This window comes from Lissotriton vulgaris, chromosome 1_1 (genome assembly GCF_964263255.1).
Source record: "Lissotriton vulgaris chromosome 1_1, aLisVul1.2, whole genome shotgun sequence".
Lineage (NCBI taxonomy): Eukaryota > Metazoa > Chordata > Amphibia > Caudata > Salamandridae > Lissotriton > Lissotriton vulgaris.
Window position 1 is genome coordinate 225993721 of NC_141685.1, and position 20438 is coordinate 226014158.

The 20438-nt window shown below is 45.2% G+C and overlaps 48 non-coding genes across 48 annotated transcripts; 12 read left to right on the forward strand and 36 right to left on the reverse strand.

Moving 5' to 3' along the window:
• Positions 1-336: 336 nt before the first annotated feature.
• Positions 337-422, reverse strand: TRNAY-GUA (transfer RNA tyrosine (anticodon GUA)). The gene is given in 2 exon segments: positions 337-372; positions 386-422. It is a non-coding gene; the product is annotated as a tRNA-Tyr (tRNA).
• A 430-nt stretch (positions 423-852) lies between these two features.
• TRNAA-UGC (transfer RNA alanine (anticodon UGC)) lies at positions 853-924 on the reverse strand. Its single transcript has one exon. It is a non-coding gene; the product is annotated as a tRNA-Ala (tRNA).
• A 137-nt stretch (positions 925-1061) lies between these two features.
• TRNAM-CAU (transfer RNA methionine (anticodon CAU)) lies at positions 1062-1134 on the forward strand. The gene has a single exon. It is a non-coding gene; the product is annotated as a tRNA-Met (tRNA).
• Positions 1135-1327: 193 nt separating this feature from the next.
• On the reverse strand, positions 1328-1399 carry TRNAA-CGC (transfer RNA alanine (anticodon CGC)). The gene has a single exon. It is a non-coding gene; the product is annotated as a tRNA-Ala (tRNA).
• A 614-nt stretch (positions 1400-2013) lies between these two features.
• Positions 2014-2099, reverse strand: TRNAY-GUA (transfer RNA tyrosine (anticodon GUA)). Its single transcript is given in 2 exon segments — positions 2014-2049; positions 2063-2099. It is a non-coding gene; the product is annotated as a tRNA-Tyr (tRNA).
• Positions 2100-2529: 430 nt separating this feature from the next.
• Positions 2530-2601, reverse strand: TRNAA-UGC (transfer RNA alanine (anticodon UGC)). Its single transcript has one exon. It is a non-coding gene; the product is annotated as a tRNA-Ala (tRNA).
• Positions 2602-2738: 137 nt separating this feature from the next.
• TRNAM-CAU (transfer RNA methionine (anticodon CAU)) lies at positions 2739-2811 on the forward strand. The gene has a single exon. It is a non-coding gene; the product is annotated as a tRNA-Met (tRNA).
• Positions 2812-3004: 193 nt separating this feature from the next.
• On the reverse strand, positions 3005-3076 carry TRNAA-CGC (transfer RNA alanine (anticodon CGC)). The gene has a single exon. It is a non-coding gene; the product is annotated as a tRNA-Ala (tRNA).
• Positions 3077-3690: 614 nt separating this feature from the next.
• Positions 3691-3776, reverse strand: TRNAY-GUA (transfer RNA tyrosine (anticodon GUA)). Its single transcript is given in 2 exon segments — positions 3691-3726; positions 3740-3776. It is a non-coding gene; the product is annotated as a tRNA-Tyr (tRNA).
• A 430-nt stretch (positions 3777-4206) lies between these two features.
• TRNAA-UGC (transfer RNA alanine (anticodon UGC)) lies at positions 4207-4278 on the reverse strand. Its single transcript has one exon. It is a non-coding gene; the product is annotated as a tRNA-Ala (tRNA).
• A 137-nt stretch (positions 4279-4415) lies between these two features.
• On the forward strand, positions 4416-4488 carry TRNAM-CAU (transfer RNA methionine (anticodon CAU)). The gene has a single exon. It is a non-coding gene; the product is annotated as a tRNA-Met (tRNA).
• A 193-nt stretch (positions 4489-4681) lies between these two features.
• On the reverse strand, positions 4682-4753 carry TRNAA-CGC (transfer RNA alanine (anticodon CGC)). Its single transcript has one exon. It is a non-coding gene; the product is annotated as a tRNA-Ala (tRNA).
• A 614-nt stretch (positions 4754-5367) lies between these two features.
• TRNAY-GUA (transfer RNA tyrosine (anticodon GUA)) lies at positions 5368-5453 on the reverse strand. Its single transcript is given in 2 exon segments — positions 5368-5403; positions 5417-5453. It is a non-coding gene; the product is annotated as a tRNA-Tyr (tRNA).
• Positions 5454-5883: 430 nt separating this feature from the next.
• Positions 5884-5955, reverse strand: TRNAA-UGC (transfer RNA alanine (anticodon UGC)). The gene has a single exon. It is a non-coding gene; the product is annotated as a tRNA-Ala (tRNA).
• Positions 5956-6092: 137 nt separating this feature from the next.
• On the forward strand, positions 6093-6165 carry TRNAM-CAU (transfer RNA methionine (anticodon CAU)). The gene has a single exon. It is a non-coding gene; the product is annotated as a tRNA-Met (tRNA).
• Positions 6166-6358: 193 nt separating this feature from the next.
• On the reverse strand, positions 6359-6430 carry TRNAA-CGC (transfer RNA alanine (anticodon CGC)). Its single transcript has one exon. It is a non-coding gene; the product is annotated as a tRNA-Ala (tRNA).
• A 614-nt stretch (positions 6431-7044) lies between these two features.
• Positions 7045-7130, reverse strand: TRNAY-GUA (transfer RNA tyrosine (anticodon GUA)). The gene is given in 2 exon segments: positions 7045-7080; positions 7094-7130. It is a non-coding gene; the product is annotated as a tRNA-Tyr (tRNA).
• A 430-nt stretch (positions 7131-7560) lies between these two features.
• On the reverse strand, positions 7561-7632 carry TRNAA-UGC (transfer RNA alanine (anticodon UGC)). The gene has a single exon. It is a non-coding gene; the product is annotated as a tRNA-Ala (tRNA).
• A 137-nt stretch (positions 7633-7769) lies between these two features.
• Positions 7770-7842, forward strand: TRNAM-CAU (transfer RNA methionine (anticodon CAU)). The gene has a single exon. It is a non-coding gene; the product is annotated as a tRNA-Met (tRNA).
• A 193-nt stretch (positions 7843-8035) lies between these two features.
• TRNAA-CGC (transfer RNA alanine (anticodon CGC)) lies at positions 8036-8107 on the reverse strand. The gene has a single exon. It is a non-coding gene; the product is annotated as a tRNA-Ala (tRNA).
• A 614-nt stretch (positions 8108-8721) lies between these two features.
• TRNAY-GUA (transfer RNA tyrosine (anticodon GUA)) lies at positions 8722-8807 on the reverse strand. Its single transcript is given in 2 exon segments — positions 8722-8757; positions 8771-8807. It is a non-coding gene; the product is annotated as a tRNA-Tyr (tRNA).
• Positions 8808-9237: 430 nt separating this feature from the next.
• Positions 9238-9309, reverse strand: TRNAA-UGC (transfer RNA alanine (anticodon UGC)). Its single transcript has one exon. It is a non-coding gene; the product is annotated as a tRNA-Ala (tRNA).
• A 137-nt stretch (positions 9310-9446) lies between these two features.
• Positions 9447-9519, forward strand: TRNAM-CAU (transfer RNA methionine (anticodon CAU)). The gene has a single exon. It is a non-coding gene; the product is annotated as a tRNA-Met (tRNA).
• Positions 9520-9712: 193 nt separating this feature from the next.
• On the reverse strand, positions 9713-9784 carry TRNAA-CGC (transfer RNA alanine (anticodon CGC)). Its single transcript has one exon. It is a non-coding gene; the product is annotated as a tRNA-Ala (tRNA).
• Positions 9785-10398: 614 nt separating this feature from the next.
• On the reverse strand, positions 10399-10484 carry TRNAY-GUA (transfer RNA tyrosine (anticodon GUA)). The gene is given in 2 exon segments: positions 10399-10434; positions 10448-10484. It is a non-coding gene; the product is annotated as a tRNA-Tyr (tRNA).
• Positions 10485-10914: 430 nt separating this feature from the next.
• TRNAA-UGC (transfer RNA alanine (anticodon UGC)) lies at positions 10915-10986 on the reverse strand. The gene has a single exon. It is a non-coding gene; the product is annotated as a tRNA-Ala (tRNA).
• A 137-nt stretch (positions 10987-11123) lies between these two features.
• TRNAM-CAU (transfer RNA methionine (anticodon CAU)) lies at positions 11124-11196 on the forward strand. Its single transcript has one exon. It is a non-coding gene; the product is annotated as a tRNA-Met (tRNA).
• A 193-nt stretch (positions 11197-11389) lies between these two features.
• On the reverse strand, positions 11390-11461 carry TRNAA-CGC (transfer RNA alanine (anticodon CGC)). The gene has a single exon. It is a non-coding gene; the product is annotated as a tRNA-Ala (tRNA).
• A 614-nt stretch (positions 11462-12075) lies between these two features.
• TRNAY-GUA (transfer RNA tyrosine (anticodon GUA)) lies at positions 12076-12161 on the reverse strand. The gene is given in 2 exon segments: positions 12076-12111; positions 12125-12161. It is a non-coding gene; the product is annotated as a tRNA-Tyr (tRNA).
• A 430-nt stretch (positions 12162-12591) lies between these two features.
• TRNAA-UGC (transfer RNA alanine (anticodon UGC)) lies at positions 12592-12663 on the reverse strand. Its single transcript has one exon. It is a non-coding gene; the product is annotated as a tRNA-Ala (tRNA).
• Positions 12664-12800: 137 nt separating this feature from the next.
• Positions 12801-12873, forward strand: TRNAM-CAU (transfer RNA methionine (anticodon CAU)). Its single transcript has one exon. It is a non-coding gene; the product is annotated as a tRNA-Met (tRNA).
• Positions 12874-13066: 193 nt separating this feature from the next.
• Positions 13067-13138, reverse strand: TRNAA-CGC (transfer RNA alanine (anticodon CGC)). The gene has a single exon. It is a non-coding gene; the product is annotated as a tRNA-Ala (tRNA).
• A 614-nt stretch (positions 13139-13752) lies between these two features.
• Positions 13753-13838, reverse strand: TRNAY-GUA (transfer RNA tyrosine (anticodon GUA)). The gene is given in 2 exon segments: positions 13753-13788; positions 13802-13838. It is a non-coding gene; the product is annotated as a tRNA-Tyr (tRNA).
• A 430-nt stretch (positions 13839-14268) lies between these two features.
• Positions 14269-14340, reverse strand: TRNAA-UGC (transfer RNA alanine (anticodon UGC)). The gene has a single exon. It is a non-coding gene; the product is annotated as a tRNA-Ala (tRNA).
• Positions 14341-14477: 137 nt separating this feature from the next.
• Positions 14478-14550, forward strand: TRNAM-CAU (transfer RNA methionine (anticodon CAU)). Its single transcript has one exon. It is a non-coding gene; the product is annotated as a tRNA-Met (tRNA).
• A 193-nt stretch (positions 14551-14743) lies between these two features.
• On the reverse strand, positions 14744-14815 carry TRNAA-CGC (transfer RNA alanine (anticodon CGC)). The gene has a single exon. It is a non-coding gene; the product is annotated as a tRNA-Ala (tRNA).
• Positions 14816-15429: 614 nt separating this feature from the next.
• On the reverse strand, positions 15430-15515 carry TRNAY-GUA (transfer RNA tyrosine (anticodon GUA)). The gene is given in 2 exon segments: positions 15430-15465; positions 15479-15515. It is a non-coding gene; the product is annotated as a tRNA-Tyr (tRNA).
• A 430-nt stretch (positions 15516-15945) lies between these two features.
• TRNAA-UGC (transfer RNA alanine (anticodon UGC)) lies at positions 15946-16017 on the reverse strand. Its single transcript has one exon. It is a non-coding gene; the product is annotated as a tRNA-Ala (tRNA).
• A 137-nt stretch (positions 16018-16154) lies between these two features.
• On the forward strand, positions 16155-16227 carry TRNAM-CAU (transfer RNA methionine (anticodon CAU)). Its single transcript has one exon. It is a non-coding gene; the product is annotated as a tRNA-Met (tRNA).
• A 193-nt stretch (positions 16228-16420) lies between these two features.
• TRNAA-CGC (transfer RNA alanine (anticodon CGC)) lies at positions 16421-16492 on the reverse strand. Its single transcript has one exon. It is a non-coding gene; the product is annotated as a tRNA-Ala (tRNA).
• A 614-nt stretch (positions 16493-17106) lies between these two features.
• Positions 17107-17192, reverse strand: TRNAY-GUA (transfer RNA tyrosine (anticodon GUA)). The gene is given in 2 exon segments: positions 17107-17142; positions 17156-17192. It is a non-coding gene; the product is annotated as a tRNA-Tyr (tRNA).
• A 430-nt stretch (positions 17193-17622) lies between these two features.
• Positions 17623-17694, reverse strand: TRNAA-UGC (transfer RNA alanine (anticodon UGC)). Its single transcript has one exon. It is a non-coding gene; the product is annotated as a tRNA-Ala (tRNA).
• A 137-nt stretch (positions 17695-17831) lies between these two features.
• TRNAM-CAU (transfer RNA methionine (anticodon CAU)) lies at positions 17832-17904 on the forward strand. The gene has a single exon. It is a non-coding gene; the product is annotated as a tRNA-Met (tRNA).
• Positions 17905-18097: 193 nt separating this feature from the next.
• Positions 18098-18169, reverse strand: TRNAA-CGC (transfer RNA alanine (anticodon CGC)). Its single transcript has one exon. It is a non-coding gene; the product is annotated as a tRNA-Ala (tRNA).
• Positions 18170-18783: 614 nt separating this feature from the next.
• Positions 18784-18869, reverse strand: TRNAY-GUA (transfer RNA tyrosine (anticodon GUA)). Its single transcript is given in 2 exon segments — positions 18784-18819; positions 18833-18869. It is a non-coding gene; the product is annotated as a tRNA-Tyr (tRNA).
• Positions 18870-19299: 430 nt separating this feature from the next.
• On the reverse strand, positions 19300-19371 carry TRNAA-UGC (transfer RNA alanine (anticodon UGC)). The gene has a single exon. It is a non-coding gene; the product is annotated as a tRNA-Ala (tRNA).
• A 137-nt stretch (positions 19372-19508) lies between these two features.
• TRNAM-CAU (transfer RNA methionine (anticodon CAU)) lies at positions 19509-19581 on the forward strand. Its single transcript has one exon. It is a non-coding gene; the product is annotated as a tRNA-Met (tRNA).
• Positions 19582-19774: 193 nt separating this feature from the next.
• On the reverse strand, positions 19775-19846 carry TRNAA-CGC (transfer RNA alanine (anticodon CGC)). Its single transcript has one exon. It is a non-coding gene; the product is annotated as a tRNA-Ala (tRNA).
• Positions 19847-20438: the final 592 nt, after the last annotated feature.

The window sequence follows — 20438 nt, forward strand, 5'->3', positions numbered from 1 at the left end:
TCCATTGGATATTCCCTCTTGCCCATCGGTATACATTCAAATTGAAGGCAAGTCATAGTGTGATTGGCTGCCAAGCAGCTACCTTTGGAGCAGTGCAATTGGAAGTCTGCCAAGGGCATACATATATTAATGCAATGCTTTGGTATTAGTTCTGATCAGCAGGTTTCCTTGACTGTTCTTCACACCTCCCCTAGCGATGACTATGTCATCCATTCCCTTTGAAAGCAGATAGAGTACGCTTCTTTTCCGGTATTTATCGAAGCTCTGGGAATTTTTCATAGTCAATGGAAGGTATTGTTGATTCAAAGCAAAAGCCATGGAAATTAAACCACAAAATCCTTCGAGCCGGATTTGAACCAGCGACCTAAGGATGCCTGAATTTATGCTACAGTCCTCCGCTCTACCAACTGAGCTATCGAAGGAGTAGTGGCAAACTTCCGTAGCACCAAAATTATCTCTCGCTCAAGAAAGGTTGTGGAGGGTGGGGACCAGGAGCAGACAGATGCACATCATCAATATTACCTGCCACTCCCCCTCAAAGTTACCAGAAAAGTAAGAGTCTCTGCTTTCGAGGAAGAACCCTTACCAATGACCAAGAGGGCTGCCACAGATTTCTATCCTAAATGTATTAAGATTGCCAAGATTAATCATCACTTTGATGGCTTAAACAAGTAAGATTCTTCTGTTGTATAAGCATCAAAAATGAGATAGCCCCATTTCATGGGTTTTTTCAAGGCAAACGTCTCACAGTTTAAGTGGGGTTGGTATCCCAGTTGCATGACATATCTCTTCCTTAATACTGATAGCCAGCCTTGTTTTCTGCCAAAATCCGAGACAAGCATGGCAAAAGTCTGGAGATGCCGGGGATTGAACCCGGGGCCTCATACATGCAAAGCATGCGCTCTACCACTGAGCTACATCCCCATGTCTGCCAAGTTTTACTGGCTGCCAAGTCAACCCATTTGACACTGCAGCATAAAGTCTCAGCCAGGAAAATCCTTAAGCCTCGTACCTGGAATATCTTCATGGTCTATAGTCCTATTTAGAGATGCTTGTGTGCAGCCTTCTTAGCGCAGTAGGCAGCGCGTCAGTCTCATAATCTGAAGGTCCTGAGTTCGATCCTCAGAGAGGGCATTTATTTCCTCCTTTTGGCAAGCAAAATTCTCAGATTTTCTTGAAAAGTGGAAACTATGCCTACTCCAAACACATTTTTCAAAGCAAACAATTTAAGCGGGGTTCTGACCCCCAACTGCCGGAGAAACCTCTACTTTCCACAAGATGGCAGGCTAGCCTTCTGGAAAAAGCCAAGATAGAGAACAGAGACTCCTGGAGATGCCGGGGATTGAACCCGGGGCCTCATACATGCGAAGCATGCGCTCTACCACTGAGCTACATCCCCTCGACTGCACTCTAACGTTTTGCTGGATGCAAGGAGACTCTGAAGCCCATGGACTGCAAAGTCTCGATTTGAGACTAGAATGTAAAGTGTCAGGCTTGGAATTGCTCACACCTCACGTGTGAACTGTCTTCATGGAGCATATATTTAGTGCAATCAGGGATCGATTCTCCGGCAGGGCTTTTATTTGCTCAGTTTGGAATGCAAAACTTCTCAGGATTCCCAAAAATGTGACAACTATTGGTCTACTTTCCTGCTTGCTCAGCCTTTCGGGAGATGATTCCATTGGATATTCCCTCTTGCCCATCGGTATACATTCAAATTGAAGGCAAGTCATAGTGTGATTGGCTGCCAAGCAGCTACCTTTGGAGCAGTGCAATTGGAAGTCTGCCAAGGGCATACATATATTAATGCAATGCTTTGGTATTAGTTCTGATCAGCAGGTTTCCTTGACTGTTCTTCACACCTCCCCTAGCGACGACTATGTCATCCATTCCCTTTGAAAGCAGATAGAGTACGCTTCTTTTCCGGTATTTATCGAAGCTCTGGGAATTTTTCATAGTCAATGGAAGGTATTGTTGATTCAAAGCAAAAGCCATGGAAATTAAACCACAAAATCCTTCGAGCCGGATTTGAACCAGCGACCTAAGGATGCCTGAATTTATGCTACAGTCCTCCGCTCTACCAACTGAGCTATCGAAGGAGTAGTGGCAAACTTCCGTAGCACCAAAATTATCTCTCGCTCAAGAAAGGTTGTGGAGGGTGGGGACCAGGAGCAGACAGATGCACATCATCAATATTACCTGCCACTCCCCCTCAAAGTTACCAGAAAAGTAAGAGTCTCTGCTTTCGAGGAAGAACCCTTACCAATGACCAAGAGGGCTGCCACAGATTTCTATCCTAAATGTATTAAGATTGCCAAGATTAATCATCACTTTGATGGCTTAAACAAGTAAGATTCTTCTGTTGTATAAGCATCAAAAATGAGATAGCCCCATTTCATGGGTTTTTTCAAGGCAAACGTCTCACAGTTTAAGTGGGGTTGGTATCCCAGTTGCATGACATATCTCTTCCTTAATACTGATAGCCAGCCTTGTTTTCTGCCAAAATCCGAGACAAGCATGGCAAAAGTCTGGAGATGCCGGGGATTGAACCCGGGGCCTCATACATGCAAAGCATGCGCTCTACCACTGAGCTACATCCCCATGTCTGCCAAGTTTTACTGGCTGCCAAGTCAACCCATTTGACACTGCAGCATAAAGTCTCAGCCAGGAAAATCCTTAAGCCTCGTACCTGGAATATCTTCATGGTCTATAGTCCTATTTAGAGATGCTTGTGTGCAGCCTTCTTAGCGCAGTAGGCAGCGCGTCAGTCTCATAATCTGAAGGTCCTGAGTTCGATCCTCAGAGAGGGCATTTATTTCCTCCTTTTGGCAAGCAAAATTCTCAGATTTTCTTGAAAAGTGGAAACTATGCCTACTCCAAACACATTTTTCAAAGCAAACAATTTAAGCGGGGTTCTGACCCCCAACTGCCGGAGAAACCTCTACTTTCCACAAGATGGCAGGCTAGCCTTCTGGAAAAAGCCAAGATAGAGAACAGAGACTCCTGGAGATGCCGGGGATTGAACCCGGTGCCTCATACATGCGAAGCATGCGCTCTACCACTGAGCTACATCCCCTCGACTGCACTCTAACGTTTTGCTGGATGCAAGGAGACTCTGAAGCCCATGGACTGCAAAGTCTCGATTTGAGACTAGAATGTAAAGTGTCAGGCTTGGAATTGCTCACACCTCACGTGTGAACTGTCTTCATGGAGCATATATTTAGTGCAATCAGGGATCGATTCTCCGGCAGGGCTTTTATTTGCTCAGTTTGGAATGCAAAACTTCTCAGGATTCCCAAAAATGTGACAACTATTGGTCTACTTTCCTGCTTGCTCAGCCTTTCGGGAGATGATTCCATTGGATATTCCCTCTTGCCCATCGGTATACATTCAAATTGAAGGCAAGTCATAGTGTGATTGGCTGCCAAGCAGCTACCTTTGGAGCAGTGCAATTGGAAGTCTGCCAAGGGCATACATATATTAATGCAATGCTTTGGTATTAGTTCTGATCAGCAGGTTTCCTTGACTGTTCTTCACACCTCCCCTAGCGACGACTATGTCATCCATTCCCTTTGAAAGCAGATAGAGTACGCTTCTTTTCCGGTATTTATCGAAGCTCTGGGAATTTTTCATAGTCAATGGAAGGTATTGTTGATTCAAAGCAAAAGCCATGGAAATTAAACCACAAAATCCTTCGAGCCGGATTTGAACCAGCGACCTAAGGATGCCTGAATTTATGCTACAGTCCTCCGCTCTACCAACTGAGCTATCGAAGGAGTAGTGGCAAACTTCCGTAGCACCAAAATTATCTCTCGCTCAAGAAAGGTTGTGGAGGGTGGGGACCAGGAGCAGACAGATGCACATCATCAATATTACCTGCCACTCCCCCTCAAAGTTACCAGAAAAGTAAGAGTCTCTGCTTTCGAGGAAGAACCCTTACCAATGACCAAGAGGGCTGCCACAGATTTCTATCCTAAATGTATTAAGATTGCCAAGATTAATCATCACTTTGATGGCTTAAACAAGTAAGATTCTTCTGTTGTATAAGCATCAAAAATGAGATAGCCCCATTTCATGGGTTTTTTCAAGGCAAACGTCTCACAGTTTAAGTGGGGTTGGTATCCCAGTTGCATGACATATCTCTTCCTTAATACTGATAGCCAGCCTTGTTTTCTGCCAAAATCCGAGACAAGCATGGCAAAAGTCTGGAGATGCCGGGGATTGAACCCGGGGCCTCATACATGCAAAGCATGCGCTCTACCACTGAGCTACATCCCCATGTCTGCCAAGTTTTACTGGCTGCCAAGTCAACCCATTTGACACTGCAGCATAAAGTCTCAGCCAGGAAAATCCTTAAGCCTCGTACCTGGAATATCTTCATGGTCTATAGTCCTATTTAGAGATGCTTGTGTGCAGCCTTCCTAGCGCAGTAGGCAGCGTGTCAGTCTCATAATCTGAAGGTCCTGAGTTCGATCCTCAGAGAGGGCATTTATTTCCTCCTTTTGGCAAGCAAAATTCTCAGATTTTCTTGAAAAGTGGAAACTATGCCTACTCCAAACACATTTTTCAAAGCAAACAATTTAAGCGGGGTTCTGACCCCCAACTGCCGGAGAAACCTCTACTTTCCACAAGATGGCAGGCTAGCCTTCTGGAAAAAGCCAAGATAGAGAACAGAGACTCCTGGAGATGCCGGGGATTGAACCCGGTGCCTCATACATGCGAAGCATGCGCTCTACCACTGAGCTACATCCCCTCGACTGCACTCTAACGTTTTGCTGGATGCAAGGAGACTCTGAAGCCCATGGACTGCAAAGTCTCGATTTGAGACTAGAATGTAAAGTGTCAGGCTTGGAATTGCTCACACCTCACGTGTGAACTGTCTTCATGGAGCATATATTTAGTGCAATCAGGGATCGATTCTCCGGCAGGGCTTTTATTTGCTCAGTTTGGAATGCAAAACTTCTCAGGATTCCCAAAAATGTGACAACTATTGGTCTACTTTCCTGCTTGCTCAGCCTTTCGGGAGATGATTCCATTGGATATTCCCTCTTGCCCATCGGTATACATTCAAATTGAAGGCAAGTCATAGTGTGATTGGCTGCCAAGCAGCTACCTTTGGAGCAGTGCAATTGGAAGTCTGCCAAGGGCATACATATATTAATGCAATGCTTTGGTATTAGTTCTGATCAGCAGGTTTCCTTGACTGTTCTTCACACCTCCCCTAGCGACGACTATGTCATCCATTCCCTTTGAAAGCAGATAGAGTACGCTTCTTTTCCGGTATTTATCGAAGCTCTGGGAATTTTTCATAGTCAATGGAAGGTATTGTTGATTCAAAGCAAAAGCCATGGAAATTAAACCACAAAATCCTTCGAGCCGGATTTGAACCAGCGACCTAAGGATGCCTGAATTTATGCTACAGTCCTCCGCTCTACCAACTGAGCTATCGAAGGAGTAGTGGCAAACTTCCGTAGCACCAAAATTATCTCTCGCTCAAGAAAGGTTGTGGAGGGTGGGGACCAGGAGCAGACAGATGCACATCATCAATATTACCTGCCACTCCCCCTCAAAGTTACCAGAAAAGTAAGAGTCTCTGCTTTCGAGGAAGAACCCTTACCAATGACCAAGAGGGCTGCCACAGATTTCTATCCTAAATGTATTAAGATTGCCAAGATTAATCATCACTTTGATGGCTTAAACAAGTAAGATTCTTCTGTTGTATAAGCATCAAAAATGAGATAGCCCCATTTCATGGGTTTTTTCAAGGCAAACGTCTCACAGTTTAAGTGGGGTTGGTATCCCAGTTGCATGACATATCTCTTCCTTAATACTGATAGCCAGCCTTGTTTTCTGCCAAAATCCGAGACAAGCATGGCAAAAGTCTGGAGATGCCGGGGATTGAACCCGGGGCCTCATACATGCAAAGCATGCGCTCTACCACTGAGCTACATCCCCATGTCTGCCAAGTTTTACTGGCTGCCAAGTCAACCCATTTGACACTGCAGCATAAAGTCTCAGCCAGGAAAATCCTTAAGCCTCGTACCTGGAATATCTTCATGGTCTATAGTCCTATTTAGAGATGCTTGTGTGCAGCCTTCTTAGCGCAGTAGGCAGCGCGTCAGTCTCATAATCTGAAGGTCCTGAGTTCGATCCTCAGAGAGGGCATTTATTTCCTCCTTTTGGCAAGCAAAATTCTCAGATTTTCTTGAAAAGTGGAAACTATGCCTACTCCAAACACATTTTTCAAAGCAAACAATTTAAGCGGGGTTCTGACCCCCAACTGCCGGAGAAACCTCTACTTTCCACAAGATGGCAGGCTAGCCTTCTGGAAAAAGCCAAGATAGAGAACAGAGACTCCTGGAGATGCCGGGGATTGAACCCGGTGCCTCATACATGCGAAGCATGCGCTCTACCACTGAGCTACATCCCCTCGACTGCACTCTAACGTTTTGCTGGATGCAAGGAGACTCTGAAGCCCATGGACTGCAAAGTCTCGATTTGAGACTAGAATGTAAAGTGTCAGGCTTGGAATTGCTCACACCTCACGTGTGAACTGTCTTCATGGAGCATATATTTAGTGCAATCAGGGATCGATTCTCCGGCAGGGCTTTTATTTGCTCAGTTTGGAATGCAAAACTTCTCAGGATTCCCAAAAATGTGACAACTATTGGTCTACTTTCCTGCTTGCTCAGCCTTTCGGGAGATGATTCCATTGGATATTCCCTCTTGCCCATCGGTATACATTCAAATTGAAGGCAAGTCATAGTGTGATTGGCTGCCAAGCAGCTACCTTTGGAGCAGTGCAATTGGAAGTCTGCCAAGGGCATACATATATTAATGCAATGCTTTGGTATTAGTTCTGATCAGCAGGTTTCCTTGACTGTTCTTCACACCTCCCCTAGCGACGACTATGTCATCCATTCCCTTTGAAAGCAGATAGAGTACGCTTCTTTTCCGGTATTTATCGAAGCTCTGGGAATTTTTCATAGTCAATGGAAGGTATTGTTGATTCAAAGCAAAAGCCATGGAAATTAAACCACAAAATCCTTCGAGCCGGATTTGAACCAGCGACCTAAGGATGCCTGAATTTATGCTACAGTCCTCCGCTCTACCAACTGAGCTATCGAAGGAGTAGTGGCAAACTTCCGTAGCACCAAAATTATCTCTCGCTCAAGAAAGGTTGTGGAGGGTGGGGACCAGGAGCAGACAGATGCACATCATCAATATTACCTGCCACTCCCCCTCAAAGTTACCAGAAAAGTAAGAGTCTCTGCTTTCGAGGAAGAACCCTTACCAATGACCAAGAGGGCTGCCACAGATTTCTATCCTAAATGTATTAAGATTGCCAAGATTAATCATCACTTTGATGGCTTAAACAAGTAAGATTCTTCTGTTGTATAAGCATCAAAAATGAGATTGCCCCATTTCATGGGTTTTTTCAAGGCAAACGTCTCACAGTTTAAGTGGGGTTGGTATCCCAGTTGCATGACATATCTCTTCCTTAATACTGATAGCCAGCCTTGTTTTCTGCCAAAATCCGAGACAAGCATGGCAAAAGTCTGGAGATGCCGGGGATTGAACCCGGGGCCTCATACATGCAAAGCATGCGCTCTACCACTGAGCTACATCCCCATGTCTGCCAAGTTTTACTGGCTGCCAAGTCAACCCATTTGACACTGCAGCATAAAGTCTCAGCCAGGAAAATCCTTAAGCCTCGTACCTGGAATATCTTCATGGTCTATAGTCCTATTTAGAGATGCTTGTGTGCAGCCTTCTTAGCGCAGTAGGCAGCGCGTTAGTCTCATAATCTGAAGGTCCTGAGTTCGATCCTCAGAGAGGGCATTTATTTCCTCCTTTTGGCAAGCAAAATTCTCAGATTTTCTTGAAAAGTGGAAACTATGCCTACTCCAAACACATTTTTCAAAGCAAACAATTTAAGCGGGGTTCTGACCCCCAACTGCCGGAGAAACCTCTACTTTCCACAAGATGGCAGGCTAGCCTTCTGGAAAAAGCCAAGATAGAGAACAGAGACTCCTGGAGATGCCGGGGATTGAACCCGGGGCCTCATACATGCGAAGCATGCGCTCTACCACTGAGCTACATCCCCTCGACTGCACTCTAACGTTTTGCTGGATGCAAGGAGACTCTGAAGCCCATGGACTGCAAAGTCTCGATTTGAGACTAGAATGTAAAGTGTCAGGCTTGGAATTGCTCACACCTCACGTGTGAACTGTCTTCATGGAGCATATATTTAGTGCAATCAGGGATCGATTCTCCGGCAGGGCTTTTATTTGCTCAGTTTGGAATGCAAAACTTCTCAGGATTCCCAAAAATGTGACAACTATTGGTCTACTTTCCTGCTTGCTCAGCCTTTCGGGAGATGATTCCATTGGATATTCCCTCTTGCCCATCGGTATACATTCAAATTGAAGGCAAGTCATAGTGTGATTGGCTGCCAAGCAGCTACCTTTGGAGCAGTGCAATTGGAAGTCTGCCAAGGGCATACATATATTAATGCAATGCTTTGGTATTAGTTCTGATCAGCAGGTTTCCTTGACTGTTCTTCACACCTCCCCTAGCGACGACTATGTCATCCATTCCCTTTGAAAGCAGATAGAGTACGCTTCTTTTCCGGTATTTATCGAAGCTCTGGGAATTTTTCATAGTCAATGGAAGGTATTGTTGATTCAAAGCAAAAGCCATGGAAATTAAACCACAAAATCCTTCGAGCCGGATTTGAACCAGCGACCTAAGGATGCCTGAATTTATGCTACAGTCCTCCGCTCTACCAACTGAGCTATCGAAGGAGTAGTGGCAAACTTCCGTAGCACCAAAATTATCTCTCGCTCAAGAAAGGTTGTGGAGGGTGGGGACCAGGAGCAGACAGATGCACATCATCAATATTACCTGCCACTCCCCCTCAAAGTTACCAGAAAAGTAAGAGTCTCTGCTTTCGAGGAAGAACCCTTACCAATGACCAAGAGGGCTGCCACAGATTTCTATCCTAAATGTATTAAGATTGCCAAGATTAATCATCACTTTGATGGCTTAAACAAGTAAGATTCTTCTGTTGTATAAGCATCAAAAATGAGATAGCCCCATTTCATGGGTTTTTTCAAGGCAAACGTCTCACAGTTTAAGTGGGGTTGGTATCCCAGTTGCATGACATATCTCTTCCTTAATACTGATAGCCAGCCTTGTTTTCTGCCAAAATCCGAGACAAGCATGGCAAAAGTCTGGAGATGCCGGGGATTGAACCCGGGGCCTCATACATGCAAAGCATGCGCTCTACCACAGAGCTACATCCCCATGTCTGCCAAGTTTTACTGGCTGCCAAGTCAACCCATTTGACACTGCAGCATAAAGTCTCAGCCAGGAAAATCCTTAAGCCTCGTACCTGGAATATCTTCATGGTCTATAGTCCTATTTAGAGATGCTTGTGTGCAGCCTTCTTAGCGCAGTAGGCAGCGCGTCAGTCTCATAATCTGAAGGTCCTGAGTTCGATCCTCAGAGAGGGCATTTATTTCCTCCTTTTGGCAAGCAAAATTCTCAGATTTTCTTGAAAAGTGGAAACTATGCCTACTCCAAACACATTTTTCAAAGCAAACAATTTAAGCGGGGTTCTGACCCCCAACTGCCGGAGAAACCTCTACTTTCCACAAGATGGCAGGCTAGCCTTCTGGAAAAAGCCAAGATAGAGAACAGAGACTCCTGGAGATGCCGGGGATTGAACCCGGGGCCTCATACATGCGAAGCATGCGCTCTACCACTGAGCTACATCCCCTCGACTGCACTCTAACGTTTTGCTGGATGCAAGGAGACTCTGAAGCCCATGGACTGCAAAGTCTCGATTTGAGACTAGAATGTAAAGTGTCAGGCTTGGAATTGCTCACACCTCACGTGTGAACTGTCTTCATGGAGCATATATTTAGTGCAATCAGGGATCGATTCTCCGGCAGGGCTTTTATTTGCTCAGTTTGGAATGCAAAACTTCTCAGGATTCCCAAAAATGTGACAACTATTGGTCTACTTTCCTGCTTGCTCAGCCTTTCGGGAGATGATTCCATTGGATATTCCCTCTTGCCCATCGGTATACATTCAAATTGAAGGCAAGTCATAGTGTGATTGGCTGCCAAGCAGCTACCTTTGGAGCAGTGCAATTGGAAGTCTGCCAAGGGCATACATATATTAATGCAATGCTTTGGTATTAGTTCTGATCAGCAGGTTTCCTTGACTGTTCTTCACACCTCCCCTAGCGACGACTATGTCATCCATTCCCTTTGAAAGCAGATAGAGTACGCTTCTTTTCCGGTATTTATCGAAGCTCTGGGAATTTTTCATAGTCAATGGAAGGTATTGTTGATTCAAAGCAAAAGCCATGGAAATTAAACCACAAAATCCTTCGAGCCGGATTTGAACCAGCGACCTAAGGATGCCTGAATTTATGCTACAGTCCTCCGCTCTACCAACTGAGCTATCGAAGGAGTAGTGGCAAACTTCCGTAGCACCAAAATTATCTCTCGCTCAAGAAAGGTTGTGGAGGGTGGGGACCAGGAGCAGACAGATGCACATCATCAATATTACCTGCCACTCCCCCTCAAAGTTACCAGAAAAGTAAGAGTCTCTGCTTTCGAGGAAGAACCCTTACCAATGACCAAGAGGGCTGCCACAGATTTCTATCCTAAATGTATTAAGATTGCCAAGATTAATCATCACTTTGATGGCTTAAACAAGTAAGATTCTTCTGTTGTATAAGCATCAAAAATGAGATAGCCCCATTTCATGGGTTTTTTCAAGGCAAACGTCTCACAGTTTAAGTGGGGTTGGTATCCCAGTTGCATGACATATCTCTTCCTTAATACTGATAGCCAGCCTTGTTTTCTGCCAAAATCCGAGACAAGCATGGCAAAAGTCTGGAGATGCCGGGGATTGAACCCGGGGCCTCATACATGCAAAGCATGCGCTCTACCACTGAGCTACATCCCCATGTCTGCCAAGTTTTACTGGCTGCCAAGTCAACCCATTTGACACTGCAGCATAAAGTCTCAGCCAGGAAAATCCTTAAGCCTCGTACCTGGAATATCTTCATGGTCTATAGTCCTATTTAGAGATGCTTGTGTGCAGCCTTCTTAGCGCAGTAGGCAGCGCGTCAGTCTCATAATCTGAAGGTCCTGAGTTCGATCCTCAGAGAGGGCATTTATTTCCTCCTTTTGGCAAGCAAAATTCTCAGATTTTCTTGAAAAGTGGAAACTATGCCTACTCCAAACACATTTTTCAAAGCAAACAATTTAAGCGGGGTTCTGACCCCCAACTGCCGGAGAAACCTCTACTTTCCACAAGATGGCAGGCTAGCCTTCTGGAAAAAGCCAAGATAGAGAACAGAGACTCCTGGAGATGCCGGGGATTGAACCCGGGGCCTCATACATGCGAAGCATGCGCTCTACCACTGAGCTACATCCCCTCGACTGCACTCTAACGTTTTGCTGGATGCAAGGAGACTCTGAAGCCCATGGACTGCAAAGTCTCGATTTGAGACTAGAATGTAAAGTGTCAGGCTTGGAATTGCTCACACCTCACGTGTGAACTGTCTTCATGGAGCATATATTTAGTGCAATCAGGGATCGATTCTCCGGCAGGGCTTTTATTTGCTCAGTTTGGAATGCAAAACTTCTCAGGATTCCCAAAAATGTGACAACTATTGGTCTACTTTCCTGCTTGCTCAGCCTTTCGGGAGATGATTCCATTGGATATTCCCTCTTGCCCATCGGTATACATTCAAATTGAAGGCAAGTCATAGTGTGATTGGCTGCCAAGCAGCTACCTTTGGAGCAGTGCAATTGGAAGTCTGCCAAGGGCATACATATATTAATGCAATGCTTTGGTATTAGTTCTGATCAGCAGGTTTCTTTGACTGTTCTTCACACCTCCCCTAGCGACGACTATGTCATCCATTCCCTTTGAAAGCAGATAGAGTACGCTTCTTTTCCGGTATTTATCGAAGCTCTGGGAATTTTTCATAGTCAATGGAAGGTATTGTTGATTCAAAGCAAAAGCCATGGAAATTAAACCACAAAATCCTTCGAGCCGGATTTGAACCAGCGACCTAAGGATGCCTGAATTTATGCTACAGTCCTCCGCTCTACCAACTGAGCTATCGAAGGAGTAGTGGCAAACTTCCGTAGCACCAAAATTATCTCTCGCTCAAGAAAGGTTGTGGAGGGTGGGGACCAGGAGCAGACAGATGCACATCATCAATATTACCTGCCACTCCCCCTCAAAGTTACCAGAAAAGTAAGAGTCTCTGCTTTCGAGGAAGAACCCTTACCAATGACCAAGAGGGCTGCCACAGATTTCTATCCTAAATGTATTAAGATTGCCAAGATTAATCATCACTTTGATGGCTTAAACAAGTAAGATTCTTCTGTTGTATAAGCATCAAAAATGAGATAGCCCCATTTCATGGGTTTTTTCAAGGCAAACGTCTCACAGTTTAAGTGGGGTTGGTATCCCAGTTGCATGACATATCTCTTCCTTAATACTGATAGCCAGCCTTGTTTTCTGCCAAAATCCGAGACAAGCATGGCAAAAGTCTGGAGATGCCGGGGATTGAACCCGGGGCCTCATACATGCAAAGCATGCGCTCTACCACTGAGCTACATCCCCATGTCTGCCAAGTTTTACTGGCTGCCAAGTCAACCCATTTGACACTGCAGCATAAAGTCTCAGCCAGGAAAATCCTTAAGCCTCGTACCTGGAATATCTTCATGGTCTATAGTCCTATTTAGAGATGCTTGTGTGCAGCCTTCTTAGCGCAGTAGGCAGCGCGTCAGTCTCATAATCTGAAGGTCCTGAGTTCGATCCTCAGAGAGGGCATTTATTTCCTCCTTTTGGCAAGCAAAATTCTCAGATTTTCTTGAAAAGTGGAAACTATGCCTACTCCAAACACATTTTTCAAAGCAAACAATTTAAGCGGGGTTCTGACCCCCAACTGCCCGAGAAACCTCTACTTTCCACAAGATGGCAGGCTAGCCTTCTGGAAAAAGCCAAGATAGAGAACAGAGACTCCTGGAGATGCCGGGGATTGAACCCGGGGCCTCATACATGCGAAGCATGCGCTCTACCACTGAGCTACATCCCCTCGACTGCACTCTAACGTTTTGCTGGATGCAAGGAGACTCTGAAGCCCATGGACTGCAAAGTCTCGATTTGAGACTAGAATGTAAAGTGTCAGGCTTGGAATTGCTCACACCTCACGTGTGAACTGTCTTCATGGAGCATATATTTAGTGCAATCAGGGATCGATTCTCCGGCAGGGCTTTTATTTGCTCAGTTTGGAATGCAAAACTTCTCAGGATTCCCAAAAATGTGACAACTATTGGTCTACTTTCCTGCTTGCTCAGCCTTTCGGGAGATGATTCCATTGGATATTCCCTCTTGCCCATCGGTATACATTCAAATTGAAGGCAAGTCATAGTGTGATTGGCTGCCAAGCAGCTACCTTTGGAGCAGTGCAATTGGAAGTCTGCCAAGGGCATACATATATTAATGCAATGCTTTGGTATTAGTTCTGATCAGCAGGTTTCCTTGACTGTTCTTCACACCTCCCCTAGCGACGACTATGTCATCCATTCCCTTTGAAAGCAGATAGAGTACGCTTCTTTTCCGGTATTTATCGAAGCTCTGGGAATTTTTCATAGTCAATGGAAGGTATTGTTGATTCAAAGCAAAAGCCATGGAAATTAAACCACAAAATCCTTCGAGCCGGATTTGAACCAGCGACCTAAGGATGCCTGAATTTATGCTACAGTCCTCCGCTCTACCAACTGAGCTATCGAAGGAGTAGTGGCAAACTTCCGTAGCACCAAAATTATCTCTCGCTCAAGAAAGGTTGTGGAGGGTGGGGACCAGGAGCAGACAGATGCACATCATCAATATTACCTGCCACTCCCCCTCAAAGTTACCAGAAAAGTAAGAGTCTCTGCTTTCGAGGAAGAACCCTTACCAATGACCAAGAGGGCTGCCACAGATTTCTATCCTAAATGTATTAAGATTGCCAAGATTAATCATCACTTTGATGGCTTAAACAAGTAAGATTCTTCTGTTGTATAAGCATCAAAAATGAGATAGCCCCATTTCATGGGTTTTTTCAAGGCAAACGTCTCACAGTTTAAGTGGGGTTGGTATCCCAGTTGCATGACATATCTCTTCCTTAATACTGATAGCCAGCCTTGTTTTCTGCCAAAATCCGAGACAAGCATGGCAAAAGTCTGGAGATGCCGGGGATTGAACCCGGGGCCTCATACATGCAAAGCATGCGCTCTACCACTGAGCTACATCCCCATGTCTGCCAAGTTTTACTGGCTGCCAAGTCAACCCATTTGACACTGCAGCATAAAGTCTCAGCCAGGAAAATCCTTAAGCCTCGTACCTGGAATATCTTCATGGTCTATAGTCCTATTTAGAGATGCTTGTGTGCAGCCTTCTTAGCGCAGTAGGCAGCGCGTCAGTCTCATAATCTGAAGGTCCTGAGTTCGATCCTCAGAGAGGGCATTTATTTCCTCCTTTTGGCAAGCAAAATTCTCAGATTTTCTTGAAAAGTGGAAACTATGCCTACTCCAAACACATTTTTCAAAGCAAACAATTTAAGCGGGGTTCTGACCCCCAACTGCCGGAGAAACCTCTACTTTCCACAAGATGGCAGGCTAGCCTTCTGGAAAAAGCCAAGATAGAGAACAGAGACTCCTGGAGATGCCGGGGATTGAACCCGGTGCCTCATACATGCGAAGCATGCGCTCTACCACTGAGCTACATCCCCTCGACTGCACTCTAACGTTTTGCTGGATGCAAGGAGACTCTGAAGCCCATGGACTGCAAAGTCTCGATTTGAGACTAGAATGTAAAGTGTCAGGCTTGGAATTGCTCACACCTCACGTGTGAACTGTCTTCATGGAGCATATATTTAGTGCAATCAGGGATCGATTCTCCGGCAGGGCTTTTATTTGCTCAGTTTGGAATGCAAAACTTCTCAGGATTCCCAAAAATGTGACAACTATTGGTCTACTTTCCTGCTTGCTCAGCCTTTCGGGAGATGATTCCATTGGATATTCCCTCTTGCCCATCGGTATACATTCAAATTGAAGGCAAGTCATAGTGTGATTGGCTGCCAAGCAGCTACCTTTGGAGCAGTGCAATTGGAAGTCTGCCAAGGGCATACATATATTAATGCAATGCTTTGGTATTAGTTCTGATCAGCAGGTTTCCTTGACTGTTCTTCACACCTCCCCTAGCGACGACTATGTCATCCATTCCCTTTGAAAGCAGATAGAGTACGCTTCTTTTCCGGTATTTATCGAAGCTCTGGGAATTTTTCATAGTCAATGGAAGGTATTGTTGATTCAAAGCAAAAGCCATGGAAATTAAACCACAAAATCCTTCGAGCCGGATTTGAACCAGCGACCTAAGGATGCCTGAATTTATGCTACAGTCCTCCGCTCTACCAACTGAGCTATCGAAGGAGTAGTGGCAAACTTCCGTAGCACCAAAATTATCTCTCGCTCAAGAAAGGTTGTGGAGGGTGGGGACCAGGAGCAGACAGATGCACATCATCAATATTACCTGCCACTCCCCCTCAAAGTTACCAGAAAAGTAAGAGTCTCTGCTTTCGAGGAAGAACCCTTACCAATGACCAAGAGGGCTGCCACAGATTTCTATCCTAAATGTATTAAGATTGCCAAGATTAATCATCACTTTGATGGCTTAAACAAGTAAGATTCTTCTGTTGTATAAGCATCAAAAATGAGATAGCCCCATTTCATGGGTTTTTTCAAGGCAAACGTCTCACAGTTTAAGTGGGGTTGGTATCCCAGTTGCATGACATATCTCTTCCTTAATACTGATAGCCAGCCTTGTTTTCTGCCAAAATCCGAGACAAGCATGGCAAAAGTCTGGAGATGCCGGGGATTGAACCCGGGGCCTCATACATGCAAAGCATGCGCTCTACCACTGAGCTACATCCCCATGTCTGCCAAGTTTTACTGGCTGCCAAGTCAACCCATTTGACACTGCAGCATAAAGTCTCAGCCAGGAAAATCCTTAAGCCTCGTACCTGGAATATCTTCATGGTCTATAGTCCTATTTAGAGATGCTTGTGTGCAGCCTTCTTAGCGCAGTAGGCAGCGCGTCAGTCTCATAATCTGAAGGTCCTGAGTTCGATCCTCAGAGAGGGCATTTATTTCCTCCTTTTGGCAAGCAAAATTCTCAGATTTTCTTGAAAAGTGGAAACTATGCCTACTCCAAACACATTTTTCAAAGCAAACAATTTAAGCGGGGTTCTGACCCCCAACTGCCGGAGAAACCTCTACTTTCCACAAGATGGCAGGCTAGCCTTCTGGAAAAAGCCAAGATAGAGAACAGAGACTCCTGGAGATGCCGGGGATTGAACCCGGTGCCTCATACATGCGCAGCATGCGCTCTACCACTGAGCTACATCCCCTCGACTGCACTCTAACGTTTTGCTGGATGCAAGGAGACTCTGAAGCCCATGGACTGCAAAGTCTCGATTTGAGACTAGAATGTAAAGTGTCAGGCTTGGAATTGCTCACACCTCACGTGTGAACTGTCTTCATGGAGCATATATTTAGTGCAATCAGGGATCGATTCTCCGGCAGGGCTTTTATTTGCTCAGTTTGGAATGCAAAACTTCTCAGGATTCCCAAAAATGTGACAACTATTGGTCTACTTTCCTGCTTGCTCAGCCTTTCGGGAGATGATTCCATTGGATATTCCCTCTTGCCCATCGGTATACATTCAAATTGAAGGCAAGTCATAGTGTGATTGGCTGCCAAGCAGCTACCTTTGGAGCAGTGCAATTGGAAGTCTGCCAAGGGCATACATATATTAATGCAATGCTTTGGTATTAGTTCTGATCAGCAGGTTTCCTTGACTGTTCTTCACACCTCCCCTAGCGACGACTATGTCATCCATTCCCTTTGAAAGCAGATAGAGTACGCTTCTTTTCCGGTATTTATCGAAGCTCTGGGAATTTTTCATAGTCAATGGAAGGTATTGTTGATTCAAAGCAAAAGCCATGGAAATTAAACCACAAAATCCTTCGAGCCGGATTTGAACCAGCGACCTAAGGATGCCTGAATTTATGCTACAGTCCTCCGCTCTACCAACTGAGCTATCGAAGGAGTAGTGGCAAACTTCCGTAGCACCAAAATTATCTCTCGCTCAAGAAAGGTTGTGGAGGGTGGGGACCAGGAGCAGACAGATGCACATCATCAATATTACCTGCCACTCCCCCTCAAAGTTACCAGAAAAGTAAGAGTCTCTGCTTTCGAGGAAGAACCCTTACCAATGACCAAGAGGGCTGCCACAGATTTCTATCCTAAATGTATTAAGATTGCCAAGATTAATCATCACTTTGATGGCTTAAACAAGTAAGATTCTTCTGTTGTATAAGCATCAAAAATGAGATAGCCCCATTTCATGGGTTTTTTCAAGGCAAACGTCTCACAGTTTAAGTGGGGTTGGTATCCCAGTTGCATGACATATCTCTTCCTTAATACTGATAGCCAGCCTTGTTTTCTGCCAAAATCCGAGACAAGCATGGCAAAAGTCTGGAGATGCCGGGGATTGAACCCGGGGCCTCATACATGCAAAGCATGCGCTCTACCACTGAGCTACATCCCCATGTCTGCCAAGTTTTACTGGCTGCCAAGTCAACCCATTTGACACTGCAGCATAAAGTCTCAGCCAGGAAAATCCTTAAGCCTCGTACCTGGAATATCTTCATGGTCTATAGTCCTATTTAGAGATGCTTGTGTGCAGCCTTCTTAGCGCAGTAGGCAGCGCGTCAGTCTCATAATCTGAAGGTCCTGAGTTCGATCCTCAGAGAGGGCATTTATTTCCTCCTTTTGGCAAGCAAAATTCTCAGATTTTCTTGAAAAGTGGAAACTATGCCTACTCCAAACACATTTTTCAAAGCAAACAATTTAAGCGGGGTTCTGACCCCCAACTGCCGGAGAAACCTCTACTTTCCACAAGATGGCAGGCTAGCCTTCTGGAAAAAGCCAAGATAGAGAACAGAGACTCCTGGAGATGCCGGGGATTGAACCCGGTGCCTCATACATGCGAAGCATGCGCTCTACCACTGAGCTACATCCCCTCGACTGCACTCTAACGTTTTGCTGGATGCAAGGAGACTCTGAAGCCCATGGACTGCAAAGTCTCGATTTGAGACTAGAATGTAAAGTGTCAGGCTTGGAATTGCTCACACCTCACGTGTGAACTGTCTTCATGGAGCATATATTTAGTGCAATCAGGGATCGATTCTCCGGCAGGGCTTTTATTTGCTCAGTTTGGAATGCAAAACTTCTCAGGATTCCCAAAAATGTGACAACTATTGGTCTACTTTCCTGCTTGCTCAGCCTTTCGGGAGATGATTCCATTGGATATTCCCTCTTGCCCATCGGTATACATTCAAATTGAAGGCAAGTCATAGTGTGATTGGCTGCCAAGCAGCTACCTTTGGAGCAGTGCAATTGGAAGTCTGCCAAGGGCATACATATATTAATGCAATGCTTTGGTATTAGTTCTGATCAGCAGGTTTCCTTGACTGTTCTTCACACCTCCCCTAGCGACGACTATGTCATCCATTCCCTTTGAAAGCAGATAGAGTACGCTTCTTTTCCGGTATTTATCGAAGCTCTGGGAATTTTTCATAGTCAATGGAAGGTATTGTTGATTCAAAGCAAAAGCCATGGAAATTAAACCACAAAATCCTTCGAGCCGGATTTGAACCAGCGACCTAAGGATGCCTGAATTTATGCTACAGTCCTCCGCTCTACCAACTGAGCTATCGAAGGAGTAGTGGCAAACTTCCGTAGCACCAAAATTATCTCTCGCTCAAGAAAGGTTGTGGAGGGTGGGGACCAGGAGCAGACAGATGCACATCATCAATATTACCTGCCACTCCCCCTCAAAGTTACCAGAAAAGTAAGAGTCTCTGCTTTCGAGGAAGAACCCTTACCAATGACCAAGAGGGCTGCCACAGATTTCTATCCTAAATGTATTAAGATTGCCAAGATTAATCATCACTTTGATGGCTTAAACAAGTAAGATTCTTCTGTTGTATAAGCATCAAAAATGAGATAGCCCCATTTCATGGGTTTTTTCAAGGCAAACGTCTCACAGTTTAAGTGGGGTTGGTATCCCAGTTGCATGACATATCTCTTCCTTAATACTGATAGCCAGCCTTGTTTTCTGCCAAAATCCGAGACAAGCATGGCAAAAGTCTGGAGATGCCGGGGATTGAACCCGGGGCCTCATACATGCAAAGCATGCGCTCTACCACTGAGCTACATCCCCATGTCTGCCAAGTTTTACTGGCTGCCAAGTCAACCCATTTGACACTGCAGCATAAAGTCTCAGCCAGGAAAATCCTTAAGCCTCGTACCTGGAATATCTTCATGGTCTATAGTCCTATTTAGAGATGCTTGTGTGCAGCCTTCTTAGCGCAGTAGGCAGCGCGTCAGTCTCATAATCTGAAGGTCCTGAGTTCGATCCTCAGAGAGGGCATTTATTTCCTCCTTTTGGCAAGCAAAATTCTCAGATTTTCTTGAAAAGTGGAAACTATGCCTACTCCAAACACATTTTTCAAAGCAAACAATTTAAGCGGGGTTCTGACCCCCAACTGCCCGAGAAACCTCTACTTTCCACAAGATGGCAGGCTAGCCTTCTGGAAAAAGCCAAGATAGAGAACAGAGACTCCTGGAGATGCCGGGGATTGAACCCGGGGCCTCATACATGCGAAGCATGCGCTCTACCACTGAGCTACATCCCCTCGACTGCACTCTAACGTTTTGCTGGATGCAAGGAGACTCTGAAGCCCATGGACTGCAAAGTCTCGATTTGAGACTAGAATGTAAAGTGTCAGGCTTGGAATTGCTCACACCTCACGTGTGAACTGTCTTCATGGAGCATATATTTAGTGCAATCAGGGATCGATTCTCCGGCAGGGCTTTTATTTGCTCAGTTTGGAATGCAAAACTTCTCAGGATTCCCAAAAATGTGACAACTATTGGTCTACTTTCCTGCTTGCTCAGCCTTTCGGGAGATGATTCCATTGGATATTCCCTCTTGCCCATCGGTATACATTCAAATTGAAGGCAAGTCATAGTGTGATTGGCTGCCAAGCAGCTACCTTTGGAGCAGTGCAATTGGAAGTCTGCCAAGGGCATACATATATTAATGCAATGCTTTGGTATTAGTTCTGATCAGCAGGTTTCCTTGACTGTTCTTCACACCTCCCCTAGCGACGACTATGTCATCCATTCCCTTTGAAAGCAGATAGAGTACGCTTCTTTTCCGGTATTTATCGAAGCTCTGGGAATTTTTCATAGTCAATGGAAGGTATTGTTGATTCAAAGCAAAAG